Source organism: Labrus mixtus, chromosome 9 (genome assembly GCF_963584025.1).
Source record: "Labrus mixtus chromosome 9, fLabMix1.1, whole genome shotgun sequence".
Taxonomy (NCBI): Eukaryota; Metazoa; Chordata; class Actinopteri; order Labriformes; family Labridae; genus Labrus; species Labrus mixtus.
Genome location: NC_083620.1, coordinates 8,586,882 through 8,608,296, shown reverse-complemented (window position 1 = coordinate 8,608,296; position 21,415 = coordinate 8,586,882). Strand labels below are relative to the sequence as shown.

The 21,415-nt window shown below is 43.8% G+C and overlaps 1 protein-coding gene across 2 annotated transcripts in view; it reads left to right on the top strand.

Annotated features, from left to right (window-relative positions):
* Positions 1-7,276: 7,276 nt before the first annotated feature.
* Positions 7,277-21,415, top strand: part of pik3cb (phosphatidylinositol-4,5-bisphosphate 3-kinase, catalytic subunit beta) — a 61,935-nt gene continuing 47,796 nt past the window's right edge. The window contains exons 1-2 of one of the 2 annotated variants that reach the window (XM_061045598.1): positions 7,277-7,569; positions 20,213-20,292. The gene's annotated coding sequence lies outside the window, so the exon portion shown is untranslated. The remainder of the gene's footprint in view (positions 7,570-20,212; positions 20,293-21,415) is intronic. The other variant, XM_061045597.1, reaches the window with a different exon arrangement.

The window sequence follows — 21,415 nt, the reverse complement described above, 5'->3', positions numbered from 1 at the left end:
TTTTAGCAGCTGATTCTTCTTCGGCTGTGGCGGAACTTGCCAGCTTATACTGTAAAGGGAAATGCGATAAAATGCTTCCGTTCTCTTGATTATGAGCTGCAAATCGCTTTGTCGGGATTTAAATGGCAGCCCCTTTTTTTCCCAGCGTGCACTGATGGAGTCTATTTTTAAAAGCCCCCCCCTCTCTCTCTTCTCTCTCTTTCCTTTCTCGCCCCCTTAAAACACTTCCGCAGGGTTGGCAACAAGAAGCTATTAGGATAACTCTTCTCCTGTTAACATTCCAATTAATCAAAGATGAAACCAAATGCCCGCTGGGATCATTAAGGCCCGGCACCTGTTCCAGGGGTACTGTAGGCTGGATCATAAAGCAGTGCGTGCTAATGGTCAGACTCTGGCTGACCTCTGGGGATGGTGTGAGACATAGAAGCAGTGCAGGCCAGTGAAACATCAGCCCTCCATCACTGATAGAAATATAACCTCATTCGGATATGAATGCCAAACAATGAGCTTATTTCACAACCAAAACAAGCCCATAGTGCTCAGTCATTTGTACTATCAGGATTTCCTTAAGTTTCAAAACAGTTTGGGCCTGTGGTTGCATGAGAGGAGTTTAATGATGCACTCCTCGATTCAATTAAATGATGATTCAGTGGATTATTGGCTTTTATAGTAATCTACCCGGCAAATGTGTACTTCATTGTATGATTGTTATTTTCATGTCTTATAATCACAATTTGTGTATCGGATCTCTCTCTATTAACTTTAAAGTGTGCTAAACAGGAAGTTGGCCTCGGGCTTGACCTTTGTCCCGCCTCCTCCCAAGGCCAAACTTCAAATCTCAGAGTGTGCAGTTCAATGTCAGCCATCTTTCTTTCAAGCAATTACATACCTCTTGGCAAGGCCTCACAATTAAACAAATGACGATATTTTGATATCCGTAATTATACGCATTCACATAAGGCGCCCTTTCATGTTAAATATGCTTTTTATTACACGCCTATCGGCCGTGATGAGATTATGCACAGAGAGGGTTTGGATTGAGTTAGGGTACATTTAATCGAATAAGAGGAGCAGTAATGGAAGCATGCTGGACTCAGGATTACTCTGCATAGGCTGCTCCCTTTGAGCCCGGCTGATGTTTAGTACATTTCAAACAATGAGAACGTTATGAGGGGAACTCTGAGGGCGAGCCTTTTGACCGCTGCCCATGCAGCACGAGGTCAAGGTCAAGCACGTCACCACCTCACTTCGACATCACATAGAGGTTGCATCACACACATTTGAAGCATGAGGAGATGGTTAAATGTGCATAGCTGTGACAGAACTAATGATCTGTGATCTGTACACATGGCTCCGTGACAAGGCGAGGATCCGTTTGCAGCAGTGACACTAAATACCATTCATTCAGATTTCATTGAAAGCAGTCACAATGGGACCTAATTTCTTACAGAAGTTACACAAATGTGCTCACCATGAAAGCACTCCTCAGTCTTGCACTCAAAAGAGAACAGTGAACACAACGTCTGCTCTGCTGGTCTCTGCTGCCCCCTGGTGGTACAACATATGCTGACACTGCAGTAATGAGCCTCACCTCTTACTGATTCAGAGGTGTTGACATGTCTACCTCTCACTTGCTCAGAAAGTATTTGGATCAGACCGACCGCATTCTAAAACATCAGTGAGCCATGCTTACTATTCCACAGGGAAGTCATCAGAACGAGGAGAACCAGGTGAGTTTAAGTGACTCACACTTTGATTATACATCAAAGTGCGGATCATGCAAAAATAAATACTGAAACAGTTTGTTTTCCATTTACAGGTTTGTCTCATTGACTCTGGCTAAATGCTCAAATGAGAATCACTTTTCATAAAACATGAAGTTCAAATCTCTGAACAGTTAGTTTGGTTTTTCACAAGAATTCAATTCAAAAAAACTTTATTTGGGGTGGAATTTCAAAAGTGCATAGCACGAAGACTAAAATGAAACACAGAGCAGCAAATACTGAGTGGGTAAAGTGATCACAGTGCAGCGAGAACAATAGGACAACGGGAACTAAATATACAGTATATACCAAGCTATACAAAATTAGACAAGTACTGAATGAATAAAGTGATCAATTACTCGCTCATGTGTCGTTTCATGAGTGTAAAAGTTTGAGAACAATAATCTACAAATGTGCACAATAACGACCTCGACCCTGCTGATCAAAACTGATCCGCTGATTCTCAGTGAAACCGTCAAACTCTGCACAACTTTCTTTCATCATCTGAGCCATCACAAACTAAACGATCTATTCAGTCATCAACATGGGTCATGTATATTCATACACATGGGATGTTAGTGGTGTCTGATAAATCGGCCAATGAGCTGCCAGCTGACCGCAATGACCGAGGAAACATGGGAGTCGAAGCTTGACCCAAAGGCAGCTGGACATGTTGAAGATGTTGAAGACGTTTCACCTCTCCTCCTTCTAAACTATCTGCTGGACGGAGCTAGAAATCCAGGAGAGGCGAAACGTCTTCAAGATCTTCAACAAGTCCATCTGCCCTCGGGTCAGACTCGACCTGGATGACTGAGAGACACAGACAAACATGGGAGTCATTCAGTGTCTGATTTTCTCTATCGGACTTTGTATGAAATTGCAAAGGAGAAAGATCTGTATACATGTCACACCTTGTTCCACAAACAGAGTCACTGCATACAGATGTTCTGATCTTCATGTTGCTGTATCGTACAGTCTGGATTCTTCTCAGTAAACTTTCACCTAATGTTGAAATCTGAATCTGTCACATGGAAAACACACTACTCTTACTCAGCATTGCCAATTTATTAGAAGAACCCCCAACGTTTGAAGTGTAAACACACCTGACAAATGTTCAGAGGGACCTTTTATAACCTGTAAACTCCTCCTCCTTACTCATGACCCCGATTGACCCCGCAGTCTCCTGCTTTTGTTTCAGCGCCCTGGATGTTGTGCGCTCATCGTTTGAGTGACAGGGTGCTCAAGTGAATGTGCTACCAACTCCTCTGATGCGCAAACACACGCGCACAAGCTTGCATGAACACGTCTGTCTCGCGACATTTGTAAAGTCTAAACAAAAGGTGGAATATGCAGCTAGGCAATTACGCACACAGGGCCTGCACATGCGCACTGACAGCAAGCATCACATTCACCCTCAGACACTAAGATCATTTAGGACATCAGCAACATTTCAGCTCACAAATCAACATTGTCCCATGCCACAAACATACATTCACAAAGACAGGCGCACCTACCTTTTCATGTCTTCATGATAAGGCAATCCAGCTGTTATCATGTTTTAGAGGCCGTGATTCTTGTCGCTGTCCCCGGCCTTTGTCTTTCACCAGGTTACAGGTCTAACAGTCTTCTCTTGGTCATCTAACAGTTGTTCTTAAGTCTCCCGGTGAGCACTGACTTTATTGATAGTATTGGTATCATCAACAACCCTAGAATCCTCAGTAAAAGACGCGGGCAGGTGTTCTTCCTCGTACCTATCCTCCGGTTATCTAGATCTTTATCAGTCCATTAAACATCACCTGTATGAGCCTCACAGGTTCATCATCACTTTGTTTGCAGTTTATTTTGTTTGCAGTGTCTTCACATGGAAACTTTTGTTACTGATAACAAACAAACATGTGGCAAACAAACTAGCGAAAATTGAAAAATTGCGCTCTGACAAACAGGAAGCATTTTAAGGTCAGTGTTCAATACGTGCTGCGCCATTGGACGGACTTTTTTATTTTTAAATAAAAAAATAAACACATTTTTTGATGTCTTCATCAAAACTGAAATGTAGCCTAACGTGTAAAGAAATTAGATCAGAGAATATAATGAAACCACAGACATGTCTTGGGGTTGTTTCAGCTATCCATGGGTCAGTCTACCTCAAGCCTAGGGGCGTGTCCACATGGGGGACAGCACGGACCCCCCCTTGGAATCTGATTGGCCCCCCATAATCCAAATCTATGATAAGATATTAGCCTTGACTTTTCAAGTTTTCAACAGGCTGCTGGTAGTTTTCTTTACGTTTTAATGATGTGGTTTATTTCTTTTGTTCATACTTTAACTTGTATATAAATACTTTGCATACTTCTCTCTGTCCATGAAAATGTCCAAGCAAAAACTCATGCACACTGTCTAACTTGCAAAGGACTTACCTGACATTAAAAACTTTTGAAAGTTAGACAAGAGTTCGCATGTGATTGTCTAAGTACTCTAAGTTTTGATTTTTGCTCATCCATCTTTACACTGACGACTCTGAGGAAGACGCAGTACATGTTGAAACATTAATTCTGTCCTATTCACCTCAATAAATTTGCCTTCAGTGAATCATGTGCTCCAGTATCTTCTTTGGATTCTGTCTATGAATGAGTCCACTAAAAACATTTTATTATAATGTTCTTATCTGAGAGCGCCGACCTCCATCTGTGGAGGAGCTGAAGAGCATTAGATTTACATGTTGTCAAATTCTATTACTTATAAGAACATATTAGGGGGGATAGAAAGAGTAAATAATGAAATTAATTTGTGTGAGTGTGCCCACAAACTTTAAGCCACCGCTGCATAAGTCAGCACCCCGAACAAAATCAAATCAACATAGATGAGTTCAATCAGAGTTTGTCCATTCATCAGGTGGTGTTTCTACACCTGCTTGACATGCATCACTGAGGTTGTTGTCCTGATATAATGTGGGACATCATTCCACATTTTAGTGTCTGTATGAAAGAACGACCTCTGACCTCAGCTGTTTTTGTAAGCCGGTACTAGGATTAATCAACGCAAGAGGGATCTAGGGATGCGTTCCCGGCTCGTGTTGGACCTTGGTACTGAGCACTAAATGCTGGAGACGAGTTGTTGTTGTGGGTCTGATAAAACTACATGGAGTAAATGTTTTTATAATTCTGAAAAGTCATGACGTTAAAGCGAGAAAGTGCAGTACAGTGATGAGTGAGTGTGTGTGTGTGTGTGTGTGTGTGTGTGTGTGTGTGTGTGTGGTGAGGGGGGGGGGGGGGGGGGGGGGGTCCATTCATTTTATGAGCTATATTATACAGTCTGGCAATAGCTTCAATTGATTCTAAGAAAGTCTGTGCTGAATTATTAACTCTAGATGAATGGAGAGAGGGGTAGGGGTTAAATAGATTCACACTTTTCCCCACTCCTTTTTTCGAAACACAGACTTCAATCAATCAATTATATAAAATAATGTGACCTATTTTTTTATTGAATCTCTTCCACTTAAAAGTCTCAGAGTTGTATGAACCGGTTTGACCACCAGGGGGCAGCAAAGCTCATATTTCCAACTTTTGGCCTTCGCAGAGTCGTACGTATTTAAATATCCTAATATTAAAGAAATAACTCATAAATGAGGATTTGTCGTGGCTTACTTGAGTGGTAAATACCTACAATAAAGCTTAATAACTTACACAGAGACATGCTATTGGATAATGTTTATTATCTCGATGTGTTTCAAATTTGGAGGTTGCCTGACACGCGCCGTGGACAGGAGTCGTGGAAAGCAGAGGTTGAAAAAACGTATCGTTTCCGGTTTCAATCACTGCCCAAAAGTTATGCGCCGGTGTTGTAAAAGTTGAAGTTGTAAAAAGAAAGCCGACTGCCCTCGATGCCTCAGACTGAGAAACGCACCAATCTGCTGCTGCTGCTGCTGACACACGCCAGAGGATCCGGTTTTTCACAATAAAAGCCTCTTAAGAGAAGTAGGCTATTTAAAAATATCGGAAATGTTGACAACCTGTTCAGTTCTGTTTCAATTTTATAATCAAACCCTTTAGAGCTTCCTCAGACGCTTTCTGTTCAACAGATATAAGACCGCCATCAGATAGGAATATAATCTGATTGGCACTTAGTTAAGACATTAAAAAGGAGACACAGTGCTCAGTCAGCGGGACAAATCAGGCACAATTTGGGATTTGTATGCTGAATGTGTTTTCAGGTAGGGCTGGAAAATGTATTGGGTTTTTAAGATAAATCGATATGTTCAAAGGAGATAGGGTAAACAATCTCCCTTAATTCAATGTAGTGTATCTTGCTTTAAATAATGTTATAAGTTTATTCTCTAGAGCTGCCAGTTCTACTCTCTGACTGCCGCTCATCTTCCTGCTCCGCCTCGCCGAGCAAAACTCAAAAACTACCTAGAACAAAATGCACAGCCGTTTTTTATAGCTGGGCGTCAGGAGGTGATTGTGGAGACGACACAGTCTGATGGTGGTGTCAGGGACGTCGGGTGGTAGTGGTGCCATGTCTCCTCACTTATGCACATGTCGACATTGTGCAGCTGGCTCTTAATAAAAGTGCCTGTGTGACATTTGGAATTTGGCTCAAAAAAATACAAGATAGAGCTTACATCATGTATCACCATTCAGCTATGAATATCGAGATACAATTGTTTTAGTCCATATCGCCCAGCCCTATTTGTCATCATAAGATAAGAACTTTTAATTCTGACCTCGATACCATGATGTGTTCAAATGTTCAAAGTGTTGAAGGACTGCCCTCCAAAGAACTATTCTAAGAGTATAGCCGTCTGGTATTGTTGGGTGTATTTATTTGTTCAGAATTTATCTTTAGCCACAACATAACTGTCTCTGTTTATCTTTTCTCGTCACGATTTTAAATGTGCACTGAAACGAACTCCTAAAGAATGTAATCTGAGTGAGGAGGACGTTATCAATTTGAATCTTTTTTTGCTCTGATTAACATTCACAAACGCTCGACAGTTAAAGCTCCAAACAATGAGGGCGGATTTTCTCCTCAATCAGTCCTAACGTTGCAGCTCGCCTTCAGGGGCGATTCTAGGGTCTGTTGGGGCCCTGGGCAAAGGTTCATTGGAGGCCCCTTGCAATAAATGTTCCTCTTTCTTTTTCCACCTAATTGACAAATTTGGGTTTTCACAGGAATAATGCTGTGACGCTTGGCAAAGCATTGAGAGTGAGTTCTGTCGGATGGGGCCCCCCTATAGGCAGATTTCCTACTGTTGTTGCAAAAGGTGCACAATTTGAGGCAATGCTGTGGTTTTAAACTTTGTCAGGCGTTGGGGGGCCACTCTGCTGGCCTGAGGCCCCAAGCAGTTGCCTGCCTTTCCTGTTGACAAGCAGCGCCTCTGCTCGTCGTTCATGCCTAAATCTGTCACTACTCACTGAGAGGGTGTTTTATTTTGAAACAGGCTGAGCGGAAGTTCTACTTTCGTGTCACTGTCTCGGACTTGACTTGGCGGAGGGAGAGCTGGCGGAGGAAAAAGCAAGCGGCTGTGGTTCACCTTCTGAAACAAACAGGAAGCGAGAGCAGCGCTCCTGTCCACCTGCGAGGGACTGTGGACTGCGTAGGGAGACATCCGACCGCGGCTGTGGAGGTTTCGGTTTTTTCCAACGTCACGTAGACTTTTTTTTTTTTTTTTTTAATTTTATTGCGAAACTACTACATGTGAAACTACTGTCCGCAGTGAAGACCTGACAGATGTATTAACTTTTCAGCTGTTTTCCCCGGCTGGTTCATTCTTTCAACGACCTCCCAGCGGAGAGCAAACTTCAAGGTAAGCCCCTCAGTGTGTCCTTCTTTTTTCTCATGGGATTGATTTCAGCTGCGTCCTTTTTCATTTGCAGGGTGAGGACGTCACACCAAAGTCCACTCATCTTTCTGCCAATTTAATGTCGCATTGCTTTGGCCGTCCTTTAAATGTCAACCCCCCCAAGTTATTTAAGCTTTACAACAAACTAGTTCATCATTTAGGCCTCAGTAGAAAACCTCTCATGGTACAACATTTAGTCCTACTTAATTGGTATTAGTCGGCTTCGACTAGTCTACACTTTGAATTAATTAGCAAATGTATGAAAGTCCACTTCTGTTCCCGGGAATATTTTGAAGCCGAATTTACCTGCAGACCCTGTTGATGTGTTCAGGACTCAAACATGGCTTGTCGTGCGTGGACTACACCTGCTATCAGAGATACAACTAACTTGTTAGATCTGTAAACCGGGTTTGTTCAGTGCTCGATGCTCCCTCCAAACGAGTACAGAGTGTAGCATTCCTCAGTGACTGTGCTGTACAGGCTGCCTCTACATACTGTACAGGTGAACATACAGGGACAGTGGTCATTGTTGTCCTTATACCTGTAAATGTGCTCACACCTGTAGTTTTAATGTCATAATTGAAAACACTGCACCTCCATAGTATGTCTTCTGTAAGCTTTCATGTGATCAATCCCTGTGATTCAAAGTCAAGTCAGAGGGATTCATTTGGTTGTCTTAAGCTCAACCTTGACTTATTCTGACACAGACTGACCCCCTTATGTCCTCTAGAACCAGATCAACGAAACCAAAAGTCTACTGGATACCAGTAAACAGTGCCAGAGTTGTGGGTTTCATTTAAAAGAGGATGGGAAACTTTGGAGACTTCGCTTGAGTCAGCTTTTTGTGCCATATTCACAATGACTACATGGTAAGTCTTCCGCTCAGAGGCAGAAGTCATGACCTGCTGTTTGAAGGGTTTACCTTGTTTCATCCTCAAACTCGAGCTGATTCATAAAAACACGTCAGCTGTGGATGGCTCTTGCTAAGTTTCTGCACATCGCCTGCGTCCGAACAGGTCATTTGAAGCTTCAATATTAAAATAGGAGAGCTTAAAGTCGACAATAACACGCAGCTAGAAGACGTAAAGGAAGATTACGAGACGGTTACACTCCTCACGACGAGCAATGTGTGTCACGTTACATCACATCTCATAACTCAAACATCCTTTTCTTAGCTGGGATTGTGGATTTTGTGACTGTGGAGTTAAGCGTGCATGTCTGTGTTCAGAAATCATCGGCCCTTACACATCCTCAGGTGGGTTTACCTCACAGGAGGAACCCTCTGCTCTTCATTAACAACAGGCTGAAGGACATGGATTTGTGATTTCCAGCTCAATGTGTGTCAGGAGAGAGAGAGAGAGACAGAGAGAGAGAGATCTTGATGTCAGCATGACAATGTTACCTGCAGCTTTGTTAGTACGTGTGCGCGTGTGTGTGCGTGCGTGTGCGTGCGTGTGCGTGCGTGTGCGTGCGTGTGCGTGCGTGTGCGTGTGCGTGCGTGTGTGTACGGGGTTGACCTTGTGTGTTGAGCACACAGCTTTAGTCTTGGCTTTGTATGATTTTGAGGGATTTTATTTATTTATTCTTTTTAAACTCTGACATTTCTCCAGAGGCTGCTGTCCTTTGAATGTCCCTGCATGTATTAGGACATCTCCAGAAATCCAATCACTGACTAGGACTGCTCGCGGCATTTTCACTTTTACATTGTAGTTTTATAAGTTTATGTCACTAAGTACCATGCAGCTTTGTATGCCTTTACTTAGACAAGACAGTCGATAGATGGAAACCAGGAGAGAGAGAGGGTGGGGAAAGGAGCCAAAGGTCGGACTTGAACCCGAGGTTGCCCAGTTTGAGTACTACAGAATAGAAATTACATTATTGATCCCGAACTGGGAAATTGTGGAAATATAGCCTCTGTACACGATCTGCGCAAACTAACCACTAGGCCATCAGCGCCCCCAGTGTATGCCAATGTAAAGCATTCAGTCAAAAATGTAATATCGCTGCATTTAAAGGCTTAATATGTGATTTTTCACACTTAAAATAACATCACAGCCCACTTTTCCCCGCTGCGTAGGTAAACAAATGCCATGCATACTAGTCGTACTTTGCATTATGGGACCCCTCCAAGACCCCAAGTAATGTAAGCTACTTTAAAGGTTTACGGTAATATGTGATTTTTCACACTTAAATATAATATAAATCAAGTATATCCTCTGAAAATAACTCTGTGAGTCATGACTGTCTACAATGGGTGTAACACTCGAGTCCCACTGTCTGTGATGTTTTCAGAGTTTTCAGAGTCCTATCTTCACTTTGTTTACATCGCCGGGACGGCCGGCTGACTCCTCCCCTCGTGTATAAAAGTTGTTTAATTGAGGGACTAGAGAAAAGAAGAATAACATACTGTACTCACTGCTTAACTGCGTTTCTAGATCACGCTCATTTCAGGTAAATTTACATGCAGTGTGAAGATACGAGCATAATAAAGATCGCTAGCATTAGCATGCTAACACAACAATGCAGCGCAAGTTGTTTTGGTTTCATGCTGGTGCTCAAGGGCGACACCTGCTGGTATGCTCGCATATAAAGCCTTTAAGATAATATTTAAAACCAATACGGTGTACTATCTGTAAATCATCACTAAATCTATCATCTATCATCCCACCTAGTTGATTCTGAGGTGGGATGATATTTTCTTCCTGTGCTGTTAATAACTCAAACTTTGATCAGTGTTAAGGCGCAGATAGCTTAGCGGTTATGACGCGTGCCCCATGTATGGAGGCTATAGTCCTCGTCGCAGCGGCCTCGGGTTCAATCCGACCCTCCACCCTTTGCTGCACGTTGTCCCCCCGCTCTCTCTCCTCCCAATGTTTTGTCTCTCTCCAGCTCTCCTGTCTTATAAAGGCAACAATCGACAAAGGAAAATATCCAAAAACAAACTGTGATCGATCAGTGTTTGCAGGGAGAGAAGCTCCGAGCCACACAATCACGAGCCAAAAGAGGAGAAGAAGAGTTAAGTACAAGCGGGGGTTAAGTTCTACGTTGTATCTATCAGGCGATGATCCCGGACGCCCTGCTTTGGGCGGGGTCTGCTTTCAGGCCCCTCTCGGAGGTGAAGTTAGAGAACACTGATAAGACTCACTGACGTCACTCCAGAGGCTTCAGCCAACAATGCAGCTATTTACTCCCCGCCAGATTTAGTCCCAAGGCAGGCCTCCCTCGACAATCAGGGCACAAATGACGGCAGAATTCTAAATAACTGTGCCACAAAACAACAAACCACGAAGAAAAGTTTTGCAACCGCGCTGACGTCATGCCCTTCAGCGTTGACCTGAACTTGAATACTACTGTAAGTAATGTGACGCAATATTCTGTGAAAAGCTTCTGATTTGAATGATGGTTTCCGATTGAGTAACCTGAACATGAAGTGGGGTGTGGAGCTGAACAGAGAGAAAGTGTGTGAGTCTGGTCTTGGTGACACTATGAGGCAGAGCTCAGAGCAAAGAGATGAGCGGCTGATAGATTGACTTCACACGAAGCAGGTTGTTAGCGAGGTATTTCCTCAGACACACATGCAGCAAAGACTCTCCAAGTGTTAAAGCCGGCATCATGGTGAGACTAAACATGCAGCACAGCATGTAAGTGATAGCTTTTCATTGTTTTGGCTCCTCTCCTCCATCTTGGATTTGACATGAAACAATGGCTATCAGGTGAAATAGCTGACTCAGAGCTTCAAGGTTGTTGGCGTCCATGCTGGTGTGAAAGCTCTAAGTCAACTCTTCATTGTTTATTCCTGGAGTAGAGTTTCTTAACACTTGCAGACTGCGTAAAACCGCTGTGTTGAGCTGGGCCTGAACGATATGGAATTTTTGGGGCGAATATTGATATTGGGGAGAAAGGGGCATCCAGTGACGATCTGATCCTCACTGGATGTGATCAAATCGGCCGATATCATTGATTAATCGGTTGTGCCCTATACTAAGTCTCAGAACCGGCCTCAGACTTTTTTGGATGTTTTCAGATTCAATCACACTGCCAATGTCCACATGGTCCATTTGTTCTGTCAACGCCACGGCTTTGCTCCGTCGGATGGCGCGCTTCCTGCCCCACTGGGTCAGTGTCTGGAGTGTGAGCACAGCCATCATCAGCTGTACACACATCTCAGGAGAACTACAAGATCACAGGAGAACTACAAGATCGCAGGAGAACTTCAAGATCACATGGGAATAAAGAGAAAAACGTGCAAACATGTTGCTTTGTCTTTCTGAGGATGATGTGTTGTTCATTCGGTGCCTATATTGACGTAATGTATTTTATTTTGAAATTGACCGGAGGCTCTGTTCGTTTCCTTGTCTGACTTCCTGTCCGGGTTGTTCTATTCTGTCCCGCTTGACGCGTGCTTGCAGCGTACTCAAATAGACTCGCAGCGTATTTGAAACGGAGCAGAGCGCAGTGGCGCTGCTGGCACGCTCCAGAGACGGCTCGTGGCGCTCGCTGTGGAAACAGGAGCATGGACTAGAGTAGCAGCGAACAGCACAGTAGTGGGCGGGGCCAACGTACCAAGGTGCGAACGGAGTCTGTGGAAATTGGGGGTCAGGATAGGAAACTGAAATGCTGATAATGTAGTAAATGCTGCAACTTAAAAGTTTAAATTGATATGAACTGCTGCGATTAAAAACACAACAATTTGGGTAATGCCTCGGCCTCTCTGAAGGTGGTACAGTAACGATAGAATGGCCATCATGTGGAGTGTAGGAAAGGTAGAGGAGAGATGGAAAAAGAAGAATCAGAAACTGGACAAACACAGAGAACAATTACTCTCGATGTGTGTGTTTGTGTGTGCACTCTGGAGCTCTGTTTTATTTCAATGATCCTTGAGCTGCTGATTTTCTCCTGATGAATGTGTTCTCTACCTTTTTTTTTGAGTTTCAGTCACATTGATTGCCTGCTGCGTTTGAATACAGTCAGAGGTTGCTGTGGCACTGAATGGCAGCTTTATTTAACTGCATAGAGGCAGAACACCATGCAGCAGGACATTAGAGAAAACTGTGTCCTTCAAGGTTTTCGTTATACAAACACGTTCATATGAAAGGCCTCCATGTCTTTTCAGACCCACTTCAGCTGCCCCACCTTTATCTTCTATTATCCGTGTGTTTCTTTGCAGGTCAACACCTCCTGTATGTGTTTACAGCTTTTACCATTTACTGTTTGTATTATCGTCAGTATTTTCTATTTCTCTCCAGCTGAACTCTCTCGCACTCATTCACACTTCCTGCTGCTATAGTTTTAGAGTAATCAGCCCTCATTACGCTGAAAGGCTTGTGTAACATCCTCTCAAGAGATGGATGACGAGGGAGTCTGGGCATGTGTTTGTTTGTTTCATTTGATGTATGAGTGTGTACAAGCTGGCTTTCAGGATTTCTCTGCTACCGTAGCATGCATGATTACAAATGTACTAACGAAGGATGAAGTCCACTGAACCTCAGTGCCTTACATAAAACCAGAGGTAGAAATAGAAACCGCCCTGGCAAGAAATGGGACTGACAGTAAGATGAGAGCTGCCTGCAGAAATTCTGCTCTTTGCTGCACAGCAGGCCGGGACCTGCCAAGGAATGCAGGGAAGACAGCAGGAGAGGGAGAGAGGGAGACGTAATGGACTGAGAGAGAATTGTCACAGAGTGTTCTAGGGGTGGTGGAACAAATCGATTTGTGCCAAACTCGAGATTTGTAAATTCTCAGATTTTAAATAGATTCATAACTTCCAAAAATGGGCTGATCAGTCTCTCCATGCTAAGTGCTAAGGCTAGCTCTTTTCACTAGAATGCCAAATGGAGCAGCAAGAAATACAGCCAGTTTCACAGATGACTGGAGTAGATCCTGAAGTAGGCTATGTACTAATTCAAAAATAGACTTTGAGTCCATGAATCGTTTTGAATCGAAAATAGATTCTCAATAGAATCGTGACCCCAAATATTGATATCTAATCGTGAGACACCCAAAGACTTCCAACCCTAGAGTGTAAAAATGGCTTCCTTTAAATCAATCTCAGTGATTTGTGGTCAGAAACTTCAAGATTCAAGAGACACTTTAAGCCACATTAACTCCAATGTGCAAATACTGCATCCAACTTTAATTTTCCCATCATCGTCATGTCACCACTTGTAAACAGGGCCTGTCGTCATGCAGAGCTGAGAACACAACCGTTAATCCCTTAAATGTTTATTATCTGTGTTACAGAGTTTATGATTTTTTTACTTGGAGGTTAATCTGAAAAATGATTCTCGGAACATTTAACTTCCGGTAAATTCTGTTTCTGTTAACAGCATTTTTGTTTCTTGAATTCACTTTTGCCAGCTCAAGTCAGCTGACTCTCCGAGGAGATGAGACTGCCGACCCTGTTGTTCTCCGTTTTTTTTTATTATCAGTGGACACGTCTGTATCATGTTTAATGTTGGTCATGAAGGGAGAGATAGAAAGTCCTGATTCTACTCTAATTGGCTATAGGTCAATATAGATCCTGATTGGTTAAAGGAGGCGTCAATCGAAAGGTCTGAGTGCATGAGTTGGTACGATTCTACAGTTCAATTATCAGACGTTTTTATGAAATGGGACGTACATCAGACCGGACACACAGGTGGTAACAGGAAGTGACCAGAGGCAGAGTGCAGGTGCTGACAGGAAGTAAGCAGAGACAGAGCACAGGTGCTGACAGGAAGTGACCAGAGGAAGAGCATAGATGCTGACAGGAAGTGACCAGAGGCAGAGCACAGGTGCTGACAGGAAGTGACCAGAGGCGGTGAATAGGTGGTGACAGGAAGTGACCAGAGGCGGTGAATAGGTGGTGACAGGAAGTGACCAGAGGCAGAGCACAACATTGACAGCTGTTCTTGAGATTTCTAATCAGCATCAAAACCATCCTAAATACCACCATCATCACCATCACCATCGTCCCATCTTCATCATTAAGGTCGTAGTTGTTCATAAAGAGCTGGGTCTTTAGCTTGTTCTTAAAGGTGCAAAGGGACTCAAATGGAGTTTGGTTTTCCCTCCACCACATGGGGGGCGACAGAGGGGAAGATTCTAGTTGGAGACTTAGGGCCCTGTTGTGAAGGTTGGACCAGACGCCTTTCATTGATGGAGCGTAGAGGGCAGGAGGGAGTGTAGACCTGGATGAGCTTTGTTAAGGAGGAGCCGTTTTCGTTGCGTTATAGTTAGCGTAGTGCAAAGAAGAAACAACATTTTGATGCAGTCCGTGGATCTTTATGGATATGATGTGTTTGGATTAAATATTTTTTCTGAATTTGGATCGGTGAGACCCTTGTCAGTCAATGGGGGGAGCTCCAAATGTTTTGGCTTCATGTTTGCTGCTTCAAAACCCTTCATTTATACAACCTGGAATACGCTCGCAGTCCAAAGCATTTGAGCTTCTCGACCTCAAAGCGTGGTGTAGAAAAACAGATTTCTCCTGAGCTACATACAGCTACACGTTGCTGTTGTAGAAATTCATGCCTTCCTCATGATGTCATCGGTTCATTAAGTCCACAAAGTGTGGAAAGTGTCAGAGTTTATCTCCCTCTCTCACTTCTGCTTCTCTTTCCTCGAGCTGAACTGCATGACGTACGAGTGATCTCAGCCTGCTACATCATGTGTCTGTCTGGGTTGTAATAATGGCGGGACCCTTTTGTGTGTGTGTGTGTGTATCTGAGTGATCGGCAGGGCTCTACCCCAGGCTCAGATGGACCTTTGCTCAGTCAGACGGCAGGAAGGTAACTGATTTACAGCATCCGAGGGGAACTTTTGACAACACACACAGACAAACTCGCACTCCACCCACCGCAGGGCAGCCTTACAATAGCGCCTTCAAAATAGAGGCTGAGGCAAGAAGCTATATAAAGTGTGACAGCAGGAAGTACAGGCCATGGGTATAGACAGACACGTATTGAATGGCTGCATATGAAAGACCTGTTACTCAGCTTTGATGATAAACCCACTTTGTGTGTGTGTGTTTTTCTGTGTCAAAGACTTGTAAACATCCCACTGTGCCAACGAGTGGGTGTGTATTGTTTTTCTTTTTAGAAATGAACACACAGTGCCCTTTTGTTTACGGCGAGGCAGTGATGACGGCAATCAAATGCAACGGCCCCTCAGACCACATTTGGTGAGGGGAGTGTGTGAGATGTGTGCTCTGGTGCATTCCTCCTGCATTCCTTTTTGCATGTTTTGAGCCCATTACCTTAATCGCCTTTGCTTTACGCTTTCCAGAGATTGACTTCACAAGGAAAAATGTTTCTTCTCTGATTGGACGAGTTTGACCTCCTGTGCTGTGTGCTTGACAGAGTTGTACTTATGTTTGCATATCACTATGAAGCTGCTGCTTTGATTGTGATAAACAGTGGTATAAAAGTAGGACTAACTCAAGATTCCCTGATTCAATTATGGTCTGCGTATTTACAGAATGAATCATTTATCTAAGAATAGTTTTTAGTTCCAGGGCTGACAAAAACATTTTCTAGAATCCCTCTCACACATGCACTCCTGACATTTTCGAGATGATTTCAGGACATTTGCATCTGACATTTTGTTTCATGTCTTTCACACATGTACCTCAGCGGGCGGGGGGAGGTTGTCGATGTCTGACACATTTTCATAGCTTTAAAGAATTGGTTTGTTTAAGGTGAAGGGAAGCCTGGGTGGTGTGTGCAGGAGGAGGAGGAGGAGCAGCTTTTTGTAAATATGACTGATTCTGGGTTAACATCACTACGACATGTGTAACGACCTTCACGTTAAAGAAATGCCATATTAGAGAACGTTATACAGGAAACTGTCACGGGCAGTTAAGAAGAAGAAGATAAACTGAACCACGTCATCACCCGACTCACGATGAACGCTACCAGACTGTTACCTGCTACGTTAACATTTTACTTAAGGAAAAAAGTCCTAGGAGGTGAACACTTTCGGCCATTTGCGTCCACACATGCAGCTTTCTCAGATTTTCAGGAGTGCAGTGCATGTATGTAAGGGGCTTAGGTAACTCTGTCAACACTTTACTACATAACTGTAGTAGTAAGCCTTTCAAATGTAAATTTTACAAATGTGATCGTAAAAGGAACCGTCAAACAGTAAATGTGTTGTGAATGTGTCAGATTTAGCTGTGAGACTGAATATTCACCGATCAGTTTTTTAGATGATCTTTAAGCCGTTCCTCTTCTCAGCTGAAGAGAGAGTGGGGGGATGACCTGCATTAAAACGCTCACCAGCTGGGAGTCAAACCACAGACCAGGGTACTGAGGACTTCTGCTTCTGCCCATGGGGCGTCTGCTGTACCCACTGAGCTGAAACGTCTCTCTAAGGCTGCACATCTAATAACTCGCTATAACAGTGTCTCTTCCTGCTGTGGGCCTTTGGGACTTCTCAGGCTGATTGGCCTGAATTCTGAGCGCTTACTAGCAACCCCTGGAGAATATGCACTTTCCTGATCCCTAATGCATCCTCATACTTTTCTGCATTTTTCTTTTGTGTCACATGCATGTGTTAATCTTAAGTCCTTGATCCTTGATCTTTGGGGAGCCTTTGGTGGAGCAGAACACTGCAGGGCTGCCAGGGGTGGGATTGCTTGTGCAGTAAATAGGAAATGGTGCGGCCTCATGATGGGAGCCTGCAGGAGGTTTATGATGCTTGTTTTCTGACCCTGATGACCTCAGGGTCATAACTTCTCTCTTTACAACTGGAGACACCATTTGTCTTTTTCCCCAGAAGGTTGTACAAACATTAAGAATAGTTTTTGTGACATACTGGTTAAAAAAACAGGGTGTGTTTGGATGAGTGCATATGGAAGTGGTCCAAGGTGAGGGACTGGGAGAAACTTGGCGGCTAAAGCCCACGGTCATTTAGCATTTTAGCATTCCTCACATTCCTGTACCAGAGCATGAGTGAAGGAGAGGAAGGGTGTGTGTGTGTGTGGAAGGGGTATCTGTGGAGAGAGAGTCAGATCAGAGTTAGATCCTCACTCTGGTGTTTGTTCAATGATAAGAGGGATAATTTCAGGGGGAGGCTCTGCCCAAAAAATATTTTGGTGCACGTGTAAACTTCAATTCTTCTCGTGTTAGAAACCACTGAGGTAACTGTAAATAGTTTTCACAGCGCTGTTGTCCCTCGAAACAACAGATTTATAGAGAATAGTTGTTTAAACAAACAAGGTGCACTCTTGGTCTCTCAGTTTTGAGATCCAATTCTGCAGTTGATGAACTTTGTCACTTGTGTGTGTTTACATGGACTTGAATATCCCGATTTTGTGTTTGTGCATGTCAACATCATATCCTGATTTCAGAAACCAGGACAAGCCCTTATTTCGTCTTTGAGAAACCTGATTTAGCCACCTAAGTGAAAACTGGATACTGTGGCATGTATACCCCTTACCACAGTTTGACAGCTGCACAGGCGTGGCGTCAAGTGACACATCAGCAACACAAACAGGGAAGCTTCCAGTCACGGCTGTGGATCTTCACCCATTGCTCCCTTGTCTGATGTCGTGGCAATAGTCAACCTAACGACAGGCTGAGAGCTGGAGCTGTTTTTTTTAAGCCTCCTGACAAATCGTCAGGATTTTGCACTTCGGCATCGGCTTCATTTTTCAACCTCTGAGGTCGCTGCTTGGATAAAAACTGATGAAAAAAACGTAGCCTTAGGAAATTCAGTTGCTAAAAAACAAGCAATAAACCCAATTTTCATGCTTCGATGAAATCTGAAACAACTTACAATCTGTCATTAAACTGATTATTTTCAGCACCCCCCCCCCAACATACCCATCGACGTAAGAGCGTGGGTGTGTGCACTGTCCAGTATTAGCAGAAATGAAGAGGGCAGTACACACACACACACACAATGTGGATCATGTGATGCTTTGAGATGAATCCAGTCAGGGAGTTCAACATTGACTCTCTCTGGCCTGAGATTCTATCATTGTGTTAAACAGCACACTTCCTGGAGCTGGTCATCACCCCCCCCCCCCCCCCCCCCCTTCTGTAGTACCACTGTAGTTGTGTTCGAGGGTGACTAAATATTTTTTCTCACCTTCTTTTTGGGGGAAACCGAAATGTTTGTACCTCTTTGTTTGGATTTTTCTTCAAGCCCATCAGAAGGGTATAAATATGACACATCCACACACACACACACACACACACACACACACACACTAGAGCATTGGGGTTGTTTTTGTGAACCAGTCTGTGTCACACCCCGGTAAACAAGATATGGCATCATGACCGCTGGGGAAGAACAGGAAGTTTACCGGCCTCAATCAGAGTGTTTGCATTGCGTGTCATCAGCGTGTAAAGGCTCGCTGCACGCTCTTGATCACACTATATTTGTTTACGGCATCACTTGTTGCGTTTGATGGTTGAAGCTCTTTGAACTGCAGAGAGATGACTGATTGAGAGGCCTATGGGCTCTCTGTATCTCATGTGCAGACACACGAGAGGTCATGACCTTTGAAGAACTTAATAAGACCTTTAAGAAGCTCGACACTGCATAACCTATATTTACATGAGGGATGCTCCTCCTGACTAATGACCATGACGAATACACAGAGGTTTCAATTTAGACTACAGTCCACTTGTCTGAAGCTAAGGAAAGTACTCAAAGTACGTCAACATAGCTAAAAACAACGTCACATTCAGCTTATTTTTCAGAAACTGAATCCCATTCTTCGATCTGCTAAATGCTGCTAAAATGTGCGGCACTTTGCATTGCTCTGCAGGTCTCGGTTTGCAGAGGGTGGCTAACATTAGCGCTGCTAGCACTTCAGTCCGTTGACATCCACACCTCGTAAATGAACACTTTGAATACTGTCTGCAGTTACCCGTAGCTCCAGTCTGAATGCCTGAAATGAGAGTTAAGTAATCGCCGACTTAATAAGATTACACAAACAGGAATATTCATCCTGCAGGGATGTTTTTAATTGTGGAAACTCTGAAGCAGATGTATCAGAGCATGAGTGAAAAACAAGTGCATGATTCACTCTTTCCACTTTTAGTCCTGTGCAGCTGTTCTTACAAGGACAATCACTGTTGCATGAAACACAATCGGACATGTTTTAAAGTAAAAAATCAGACTGAGGTCATCTTTTCTTGCAGTAAGAGTGGACGCATCTACAGTACAAGGTGTGACATTAGTATATCCACTCACTGTACTATTACATGTTTGAATTCAGTAAATCAAAGGGGATGGATTGTGTAAGAAGAGGGAGAGTGAAGAGAGGTCAGAGGGGGCTCTTTGCTGTGAGGGCTCTGTACTTTCTGTTGTCTTATCTCGTATGACGGGGCAGCTGGGGGCCCCGTTTAGGGGGTGGGAGTGTACTTACTGTGATGCCCACTTGAGCAAAGTGCAGACTTTCACTCAGGATTTTCTGTTCTCATTCTCTGTGTGGAATCACTTCAATCACTTTTTTCCACTGTCTGTGTATCGACCGTCTCCTCAACTTGTTCTTAAACGTGCTCTCCTTTTTCTTACCAACAAACACACATACAAAGACATCTATTACATTTTGAGGTCAACCCCCCCACCCCCTCCTCTAACAGTCAGTTTGTTCTTCCCTCTCTCCAATCAGATGCAGTGTCCCAGCCGCTGTCCAGACACCCCCTGTGAGGAGCGGAGGCACAGGAAATAAGAGACTTCAGGAAACGGCAGGTAAAACCTCTGCCCTTATGTGTGGGAACATGTTGTATCCTGTAATTATCTCGACCTACTTTCACCTGTGCTGCTGCTGTGTGCGTGTGTGTGCGTCTTTTTACGCCCGTGTGCCTTATTGGTAGAGGAGCAGCAGCAGAGTGCTGACTCAGCGGGAATCAGGGAGAGTGGGCCTCGTCCTGACAGGCGGGGAATGCGTGGAAGTCAGTCAGCATGCTCGACTTTCATGTCAGAGATCAGTGTTGCACCAGCTGCTGTGTGCACTCTCACTGCAGTACCTTCGATTTCCTGCTCAGGTGAAGCCCTGTGGAACTTGTCGGGGCGGTTAAAGGGAAAGGTCCCGACTGTGTTGTTGTTTGCTTGTGTCACTTCAGTTTGTTGCACTTATTGATGTTGTTTCCTCATGTCTTCTTCTCGCTTGTGTTGTACTTAAATCATCTGCTAAATGAAATCAGAACATGGTGAGCTACAATAAATTGTAGGATACTCCCCGTCAAAGCGGCTGGGACACCGCATCCTGACTGTTTATGCCATTGTAGTAACTCTGAATGTGCACTCACTGACATCATGTAGCCAAAAGCATCTTTCAAAAAAAAGGGTTTTTTTTGGCCCTGGAGACCAAACGGCCTCGACTTGGGAGTGGTGTTTATGATTTTGTGATGGCCTAAGGTGCATGCCAACAGAAAGCAAAAATCATCCTGAGGGCTGGACCTGGCTCCCCGACTATAAAGGTTGTTGATGTTAGTCATAGACTATTGAGCCTCATGGGGAAGTCAACATGTTGCCTCGCTAACGTCAGCGCACCTCAACGATTTCCTGTTCTGTTCTGTTGAACTGAATGAATTTCCTGTGATTTCTGACTTCTGTAGTGGCCTCGGTTTACCTCAGTCCTCAAACTGGATGCTCATTTTGATCACCATTCAATGCACAATGGATTCCCCCTTGTACCTACTGTGCATACATAGTGCGTGTAACAGATGCTTCTCATTCCCTGTATGTGCCCTGTGATCTGATTGGCTGGCCCCGTTTTTAGAACAGATGTGTTGATTGGTTGGATTGCAAAGTAAAATTAACCGTTAAAGTAGTGAACTGTGCTACTCTCAGAACTACTGACCCAATTTGT